Raw genomic sequence first — 10,552 nt, 5'->3', positions numbered from 1 at the left:
GTGTTTTTCATTTCTCTCAGTTGTTTTTTTTTTTTTGCTTTTTGGGTCACACCCGGCAATGCACAGGGGTCATTCCTGGCTCATGCACTCAGGAATTACCCCTGGCGGTGCTCAGGGGACCATATGGGATGCTGGGATTCGAACCCAGGTTGGCCACGTGCAAGGCAAATGCCCTACCCTCTGTGCTATCACTCCAGCCCCTCTCTCAGTTTTTTACTGAATAACATATTTGTATATATATTTTAAAAGTTTTATTTATTTATTTATAGCTTTTTTGGTTGTACCAGGCGATACTAAGGGGTTACTCCTGGCTCTGCACTCAGGAATCACTCCTGGCAGTGCTCAAGGGACTATGAACATAGTCCAGGATCGAACCCTGGTCAGACATGTGCAAGACAAACACTCTACTGGCTGTACTATTGCTCCAGCCCCTGAATAATATTTTTTGTATTAACCTTACCTGAGATTTATTTCTGAATGTACATATGAATATTAATTTTTGTATGTCAAATTCTATTGCAGATAATACATAGTCCTCTTTTATTTATGAGGGCTCACTTGTAATCATAGAATCTCTGGTAATAGCTAATATGTATATATGGTAGTGAAAGTTATGTTTTAGAAATATGTGAAAACTAAAATCATTGAATTACCAGATATTAGTCTAGAGCACATTTAGAATAGATCCCTTTCATTGTATGTAGAATTTTTCCTTTGTGTTTGGACCACACCTTGCTGTGCTCAGGGATTACTCCTGGCTTTCTGCTCTGGGGTTATCCTGGCAGGTCTCAGGGGACTATAGGTTTTAAGGGTTTTCTTTTCTACCCAGATAGGGATTGAACTTGGGTAGGCGTACAACAGGCAAATACCCAAGCCACTGGAATATTACTACAGCCTATATGTAGAATTTTTAAGATAGTTTTCAAAAGAGTAGAGATAAATTTATGTACTCATTGAAGATATTTTTATTATGTAATTCTTTCACTTTTAGATGCAAAACACTTAAAATGTTAAGATTAAAGTGGGAACTAAGCGGTCTGAACCGGCGGTAAATTACTCTCAAAGACCACATAGGTCTGATAAGGCTGTAAATGCAGGAGTGAGGGGCTGCAAAAACTTTAGGGAATTGGATTAGTTAATTTGAATTAGTTAATTAATTAGCACTTGTAACAGGATGTACCAACCACAAACTGTATTAATTCTTGCATGTCCTTTGAAAAACTGTATACAAACTGTGAAAGAGTCGGCGGCCTGAGCACTTTTGCCAGGTCAAACTCATGTGCAAAATAAACTAGCAGTTCCCATTTACACCTTGTGTGCCAGTATTTTTCTGGGTTTTATTCTGTAACAAGATTGAGAACAAATCAGAACCCAAAGAAAGAGTAAAATTAATATATATCTCCTTAGTCTCAATACAGGAAAAAAAAAACGCTTATGGTACATTTGCTGTGTATACTCTTCTTTAGTGTATATGTCTACATATACATGAATTAATAAAGATTTCTAATCTAAATTCTCTTATTTGAATATATTAAACTAATTTCTTATCTTGAATATTTTTTGTAATAAGTTCTTAACCATCCTTGTAACTGGGGCTAGACTGGTGTTTTACCAAAACCTAGTATTACAGTTTTATTTTTTCCCCCTCAAAAGATATGTGAGAGTTCTAACTCCCTGCACCCCAAAAGGGACCTGGTTTGGAGATATAGTCTTTCCAGAGATAATTAAAATAAACTTTCTATAAAACTTTAATCCATTAAAAGACAGACATCTACGTGGAGAAGGTGAAAACAGATTTGGGTTGTGTCATTATAAGTCCATCGATGATACAGAAAACCAGAGAAACATAAGTAACTAGGTGAGAAATATGGAAAAGATTTTCCTTACTGCCTTCAATTCAAAGTGATTCTATGTACACATTTTGGTTTTCTAATCTTCAGAACTGTGAGGCAATAAATTTCTAATGTATAAAGAATGAAGTGATTTTTATGGCAGTTCTAGAAATATAATATGCCTGTGAACCCCTTCTCAGAATAATTTTTTAACTTATAAAATATATTTAATATAAAATATACATGTTAAAGTATAGCAATTCAATTATTGGAAATCTGATATTTTATCAGTGAACATATTAACTGTGATCAGATAGTCAATTTAACAACCATCATAACTTTAATTTAAAGATAGTTGAATTATCCATGACAACTATAACATATGAAACAGCTATGATATCTGTCACGGTATCACTGTATCACTGTCATCCCGTTGTACATTGATTTGCATGAGTGGGCACCAGTAACGTCTCCATTCATAGCTATGATATCTAGTACTGGTAATATAACAAGTACTATTAATATTAAAGTGTTTCTTTTCTTTAGTCTTAATTAAAATTTTAGCCATAGTTAGTGAAAATCATGATGTCAGGTTTTCTCTTTTCATTATTGTGATCCTCAGGTGAAGAGTTCCCTATTCTACAATATATTTTTATTATTTATATGACTCTGTAGTCATTAAACTCCATATTATTGGTCACACAGATAACAAACAACAGACTCAGTGAAAAGGTAATCATTTTGTAACTTTGAGCCAAATTAACAACTCACCATCACCCCAGGTTTTACATATTCAGAAGGTGAAATATCTTTAAGAATGACCAAACCCAATGTTTTTAAATCTTTTTTTCTTGAAATTATATTAATTATTCTTATAATCCTGAGGAATTTCTCTTCTCTGAAGTTTTTATGCCTTTGGGTATTTTACATGATGTTTGATGCAATTGGTAATAAAGATTGAAATGATGTAGTAGCTATCATTACAATCATCTTTTAAGTCATAGAAATTTTTATTTCTGTACAGGCAGGTATAAAGTCATCACATTGAAACTGCTCATTTGAAAGAAACTGATCATTTTTTCCTTAATCAATTAGTATGTGCCAGCTGAGAACATGTGTAAAATGTCACTAGATATGTAGGATAACAATTTGGAGTAAATGCTGACAGACAATTTTCCAGGATTCTTTAAAACACAAATAAGAGTTTCATGTCCTCCCATTGCCAAAATAGCCCATTGTTTGGGATGTACTGGAAAATTGTAACTTAAAATATAGGGAAGCTCCTCTGTTACATGAGTACATTTTGTAGTTAGTTTTCTAAGGCCTTCAGTGCAGCCACATAAAATTCAGCACCAGTGCCAAGGACGCAATTCTCATCTTTTCCTTTCATATTGCAGCCACAGGGGCTGGTATCTGGAACAATTATGACAAAGCCATGTTCTGAACCAGCTTGGTGATAACCAGATTTTGATATAATTTTTTTTTCTGAGCACATTATACCAGACAGCCAATATAGTGCAGAGAAATTTTTCAGTTTCTGCTTGTGGTGGCAAGTAGCTGCAAATTTCATTTTTCAGTTCAGTTCAGCACTATTCAGAAACTTTCTGCAATCCTCCAAAGCACTTGATGCTGAAAATCTGTTTCGGCGCTTTCTCCTTATGTCTAATTATTACCTGGTTGGGTTTTTTTTTTTTTTGTCTGCATTAAATGGTAAATGATCCTCATGAAGCATCTGCAAAGAGATAGAAGCCAAATCAATTAGACACTCTGAATACCAGATACTTTATAGAAGGTAAAAGTGTAATGACAAAGCATATAATGTCCCTTCTATATGTTCTGGTATCCCAAGAAAGACAATCTTACTGACAGTGCATTCTCCTCATGATATGCTTGACATGCTCTGTTTCCTAAAACATTCTTGGTTACATTGTCAATCTGATTCTTCTCCAAGGAGGAGAATGTGAGAGTAGTTGGACTGGATCATCCTATCTGGATTGCTACAGTAAATTTTATCATATCCCATTTTCAGAGACTATAAATCTCCTTAGTAGATGGCTATGGCTTGACTCCCTTTGGTAGGAAGCAGGCTTAGAAAGAATATCTCAGGCAAAGAACTTTTGATTTTGATACAGAAATTTTTGTTTGCTTTACTTTATTTTTATTGAATCAGTATGAGGCACACTGTTACAAAGTTATTCATGATTGGGTTTAAGTCATATAAAATTCCAACATCCATCCCTTCACCAGTGTACATTTCCCGCCATCAGGGTCCCCCGTTTCCCTCCTGCCCCTCTACCTTGTAGCCTGCTTCTAAGGTAAAGTGATGCAGAACTTTTAAAGTTCAAGCCAGAAACAATAAATGATTAATTTTATATTGCTTGGAATCTGTAGGACATTTGTAGATCCTGTTTAATATTCATACAACTCAGTATCTTGTCAGAACTTTGTTTTGGGAGAAACTTCCCTACTTTTCTTTAAGTGCCCATTCAATATCCCATGACATTTGTAAAGACCAGGATTTAAGATTTGCAGCTAAACTTCGGTTTAATTATCACAGACATATTTTGATCTCTTTTATACCCCTCTAACCTGTGAATAATCTATCAAATATTTTTATAGGGCCCACTCCAGATATTACACTAGTAGTGATACTTTGCTGGGTGATGTTTGGGAGCCACACGGCTGACCCTACTGAAGTCCGGGTGGTACTAGGGTTCAAACACATGCTAGGCATGTGTTCTAACACTTGAACTAATTTGCTGGCCCATTCTGAGTCCTTTCATTAATGTATATCCTTGCTTTCTTTATCTTTATTATCTTTAACTGGGTATTTTCAAAGGACTTGCGCATTCTTAATACATTTTCTGGGCTCTGCTGTACAAACTCAGCACTAACATTAAAACATAGCAGACTGGATAGATAATGCAGGGTTAAGGCACATACCTTCACGAAGGGACTATTGTTTCATTTCCAAAAACACCCGATTAGCAATTTATCCTTGGGCCCTCACACTGAACTGCTGGGCCATTTAGCTGAAAACTGCAAGGAAGCTCTTATAGGACTCCTGAACACCTCTGAAAGACCCACCCCTTAGCTCCCTTCAATAAAAGACTAAGACTTCAAGAATGTAGCTCAATAGTAGAGCACTTGCCTTGTATATGAACCTGGGTTTGGTCCATCAGACCCTTTTTCCCCCTCAAACATGCAGTTTATGACTTCAGGTGGAAGTTTTAATCAACCTGAATTAATGCACTTAATTGTACATCATCACAGAAGAGCTTTAGTTGTTTGCCATTTCCAGGATTATTTTCTAGCTGTGATGTATAAATTCCTTTGCTGATATGTTGGCTGCTATTAGAAGTAACCAAGACATGGTTTCACAGAAGCAACATTTCACAAGATATAATTTCCCCCCTTTTTTTTCTCATAGGGTACCATCTTACACCATAACATACTAAACTAGTGTGTGCGAGCACGTGAGCACGTGCACACACACACACACACACACACACACACACACACACACACACCCTACACAGAGCTTGTTTTCACAACCCTTACTCAATATCATGTAATAATTACTGGTTACAACTTTAGCAGCCAAATAAATTTGCTGTATAACCTGTAGCTCTCATGGGCCTCTCCCATTTTCTGTTTTCTTATTAGTGGATGGGGTAGAATAAATCGGTAGACCTGTTTATGAATGCATCCCATCTTGGAATATGTCCAAGGTGTTTCAGGTTTATGTTTCCATCACAAAATATAGAAATAATACTAGGTATAATTCAGAGTAGTAAGATGTGTTTTGAATTGTTTTCCATAGGATCTTTGCATTAACCAGAGAGCTATTTTAAGGCAAACAAATAAGTTGTAGCCCAGATGTAACTCAATAGTAAGTTTACACATGTTTGCAATAGTTTTCAGTTTTTACTCCTATGTTTTCCCAGAGAGTTGAGTTATCTTTCTGCCCTTTTGTATTTTGCAAAAATTTAAGGGTTGAATAGGAGATTTTTGTGCATATTTCCAGTGGACTATACATTGTGCAAATTGGCTAAACGACAACTAAACAGTAAAAGGCACTACTATATCTTTTATGCAATATACAACTTACTATTTTATACAAACTAAAATATCAATAGTATAAATGTAGCACTTCACTGTTGTCCCATTGTTCATTGATTTGCTCAAGTGGGCATCAGTAACGTTTCCATTGTGAGACTTGTTACTGTTTTTGGCATATCGAACATCATAGGTAGCTTTCCAGGCTCTGCCATGAATAGTATGAATAATACCCTTCAAATGAAATATTTTTGTGACATTTACTTGATTCTTAGGACACTCCTAGCAAAGCTATCTGAGAAGTTGTTTTCAAAATCAATGGGGCCCCTGAGCCAAATGAAATCTTTCATAGGACTGAAATGAAATTAGGGCAAAAGGAAAGATATATTTAGCCAAACCTTCAAAAGCTGTCTTTTGAACTATATCTGCCAGTAGTATTTTTCAAACTATGCCAGTCAGTATTTAGATACTACAAATTTCAAAAAGTTAGATGATCCAACTGTGATATTCTCTATTTTATAACTTCATTTGATCTAGAACATTTATTTCTTGGTAAGCAAATTGAGAACATATATAAAAATGGACCCTCAATGGTACAGTTGTTGGATTCTGATCTTAACTGAGCAAATGTAGTTTAAAATATTTTATTTTTAACAGATTTCTTTATGCTGGAAATTTTTCATTGTTGGAATTCTTTAAACTTTCTTGCATATCATTTATGATTTGAAGAATGAATTTGGTACTATAGAACATATTTTCTGAAATTATTGCTTAGCTTTATATTTTCATGCCCACACACAAAGGCAATCTTAGTCATTTTTATGTTTATTCTTGAAATACATTTTCAACAAACACAAATGAGTGACTCAGTTTTATATTTTTCTTCTCAAAATTGCATATATTCTCTTATCTGGTCTAATGTTTATGTTGCTAATGCTTACTAAGATATGAATTTCATAATCTCTAGGAAAATTTTGTGCTTTATCATATGATAAACAAGGACTGAATTCTAAGTATTTTCTTAAATCACTGTAGTAGTGCTGTCGTAGCACTGTCATTTTGTTGTTCATCAATTTGCTCAAGCGGGCACCAGTAACCTCTCCATTGTGAGACTTGTTGTTACTGTTTTTGGCATATCGAATATGCCACTGGTAGCTTGCCAGGCTCTGCCATGTGGGAAGGATACTCTTTTGCCAGGTTCTCTGAGAGGGACGGAGGATTCAAACCTGGGTCGAAGGAATCAAACCTGGGTTGGCTGTGTGCAAGGCAAATGCCCTACCCTCTGTGCTATCACTCTGCCTTTCTTAAATCAAAGCACACTTAGTATTTTATGATGCAAACATGAAATAAGGATATTGATCTTACCTGAGAAGCTTAGATTTTAATCCAGATAATAATTAAGGTAAAAAAACTCCTTTTATTAGAAGTATTTTTTCCCTATATAAAACAATACATTTGCCAATGTAATATGAATATTCAGAGGGGTTTTATTTCTTTTTTAAAAATAAAATATTTGAGATGTGTACTTTATTATTATTTTTATTTATTTATTTATTTTGCTTTTTGGGTCACACCCACTGATGCACAGGGGTCACTCCTGGCTCTGCTCTCAGGAATCACCCCTAGCGTTGCTCAGGGGACCATATGGGGTGCTGGGAATTGAACCTGGGTCAGCCGCATGCAAGGCAAATGCCCTACCCGCTCTGCTATCACTCCAGCCCCTGAGAAGTGTACTTTACAAAGATGTTCATCATGCAGTTGTTACGAGCTTTTGATATTTCATCACCACCAAATAGTTTCACCACCAGAGTGACCTGCCTACACCATTGTCCCCATTTTCCCAACCACCCCCAAGCCTGTCTCCTTAGCAGGAACACAATAATTTATTTTATATTGCTTGTTACAGCTAAATAACTAACAAAATCGCCATTGCCTGTGGGAGGTGGATCAGCAAGATTTTTCAAAAACAGTTTTCTCATCATCATTATCTATTTTGCCTCCTTAAATGTACATATCAGAAATAAAAAATTGTGTTTGGATATATTTTAGATATTAAATTTTGAATACTGATTCTTTATACGTAGTTGATAAACATTTATTTGGTAAAAATCATTTTTAGGTAGGTCTATATGATGGTTTGGTTATAACATTTAAAATAGAGTTAATGCTTATAGTTATAAATTAATATTTTATTAAATTAGTGTACTGCTTTTACATTAAGAATGTTAGGATATAGCAACGGAAAAGTTTTAATAACATAAGGGTTTATGTGGAGTACAATGTTTGCTGCATTGGACTCAGGATTCATAGTGTTTTTTGAAAAATAGAATAATGTTGCTTTTTGTTTAATGTTTTGGAACATCATGACTTAATAAGGTTTTGAAAAGATGTCCAGACAGAATTCACTGTACGGTATCACATAAACTTAGAAGGATGATAAGTGCATCACTGGTGAGATTCTCACATTAAGAAGACATCTCATCCAGAACATAAATGCTCCCACCTCTGGAGCAGGGTGATGGGGAAAGTAATTTCCCCCAGTTCCTGCAACACTGCAGAGCAGTGTGCAATGAGAACGAAAGGGTAGAGTATAATAAGAAAATAATGCAAATTACTTCAAACCAAATAAATTGTATCAATGCCCATGATTAGCAAAGGATACAGCTCATTTTGCAGACAGCTCTGTAGATTAAATTCCAATGTACAGCTTGATCAGTAAAGTTTGTAAATGGCTTTACAGATGAGGAATGCCATTCAGCAGTGAAGATGCACTTCAAATTCGAAAGCGTTTTAAAAACTCCACAGCTGAGCTGTGCTTCAGCCCAAAAGCAGGTGCCTGGATCGGCTACAAGTTAAATGGAATCAGCAGAGTATTCATACTCACTAAGGGTACAGTTTAGAAGGACAGCAAATTGCATACTGTGCCTTATTTATTAAACTCTGCAAGTCAATTAGCAAAGTAGGTAACTAACATTTACTATGTAAAACTAAACAATGGTATTGAGCAGTCTCAGAAAATTCACTAATATTGAAATGTCCAGGATATCTAAAGTTTTCTGTAGAAACTGTTATCCTTTCCTAAGCTGGTATATCTATAATGAAAAATGACACGTAGCAGAAACATACCACATTTTGTTGACTGAGGACTTGGGTCAAGAACATGAGTAAGTTAATCTATAGCGATGCTGTACCTTCAACCGTTTTTTATAAAAGTCTGTAGCTGGTTAAAGATAATCATTTGTAAATACTCCAAACCCAATTTTTAAATTTAATAAATACAAGGAAATCACAGAGATTTAGGTGGGGGAGAATATGGGGAGATAATGGGAGAGAGAGATATTTTTAGGTCTTTATTAGTTCAGATGAGCTCACTGTTATTGCTTTAGTTCTGTTAAATAGACACAGAGAGAAGAAAGTAGAATAGTTTGCATATGACTTGAACTGCAAAAAGCTTAACTAACAAGTGCTACCATTTTCATACAAAGCCCTCCTAAAATATATAATGTACAAGGGGTGCTGTGCCTCCTTTGCTGTGGGAGATGAAGGTGCAATCATTTATCACTTCGTCCTCTGATGCACATCTTTCTTACTACATGTCTAAATATTTTGGGATTTTTTGAATCATTTAACATGAGGTTATCAATAATCTGTGCTAGCAGGACTTTCTTTGGAAATTGTAGCCAATTCAGTTTTGTTGACAGAAAGAAAGGAGAGGGGATAGAACCTGCAGAGGGCATAGGACCAAACAACCCTTCCCTCTAAACTTCTAATTGGCATTTCAAACTGTCTATGACCAGTCACACTAGGAAATCATACCAATTCTCAAGTACAACTATTTTGAAGACCCTTAAATTTTGTTTCACTAACTGTATTCCCATCTCATTAGCAACTCTTATGCCAACCAGTTTTCATTTGTTCAGTAATGTACTTCCATCATAGTCTCAGTTTCCCAAGCCTGGAATGTAAGTGCCCAAGCCTGAAGTGCCATACTTGATTTCTCTTTCCTTTTATAATATGAATCCAATCAGTAAATTTAGCCTAAAAGTTGTTCCCCTCAGATGTGTTTCTAGAATGCTTATCTTTTAAAAACTTTAGTAATGTGTCTTCATGCACACCAACACTGTTCTCTCCTTGACACTACTCTAGGAGCCTCTTGCTCCACTTCAACCCATTCTATGGACAACTTCCAGAGTGACACTTTTAAAAACATAAATTTACTCTTGACTTATATGACTTAAAATATTTGTGATGCTCTGATGGAATCAGAATTATTTCCAAATAAATTATTATAGCCTAAGTCATGCTGCATGACACATCAGTTTTAATATACATCCTTCACATTAAGAATTCCATGCATTCCCAACTCTCATGGGCATACCTATAATTATGCTTTTAAGATGTTCAAGTGCCTTATAACAGAGAGATACTTGAACTCCGGTGTGAGAAGGTTAATTATTTATAACACTTTTGAAAACATTCCTTTGTATGAGTGGATTACATGAAGACACCATGAAGTGACTACAAAAGTCCCAAGAAAGATAAATGTAAAAATCAGTGGTTTATCTATGAGTCCCAGAGGGCTGATTTAGAATAGTAACTACTAACTTTGTTTCAGAAACTGATTTAAGATTTTATTGCTCCCTCTAGAAATGCATACCTTT

The 10,552-nt window shown here is 35.3% G+C and overlaps 1 pseudogene; it reads right to left on the bottom strand.

The window, feature by feature from the left end:
* Positions 1-2,739: 2,739 nt before the first annotated feature.
* On the bottom strand, positions 2,740-7,876 carry LOC101558932 (S-formylglutathione hydrolase-like; annotated as a pseudogene).
* Between the last annotated feature and the right edge of the window lie 2,676 nt (positions 7,877-10,552).

Source organism: Sorex araneus, chromosome X, assembly GCF_027595985.1.
Source record: "Sorex araneus isolate mSorAra2 chromosome X, mSorAra2.pri, whole genome shotgun sequence".
NCBI classification, from domain to species: domain Eukaryota; kingdom Metazoa; phylum Chordata; class Mammalia; order Eulipotyphla; family Soricidae; genus Sorex; species Sorex araneus.
This window is presented reverse-complemented; position numbering and strand designations above follow the sequence as displayed.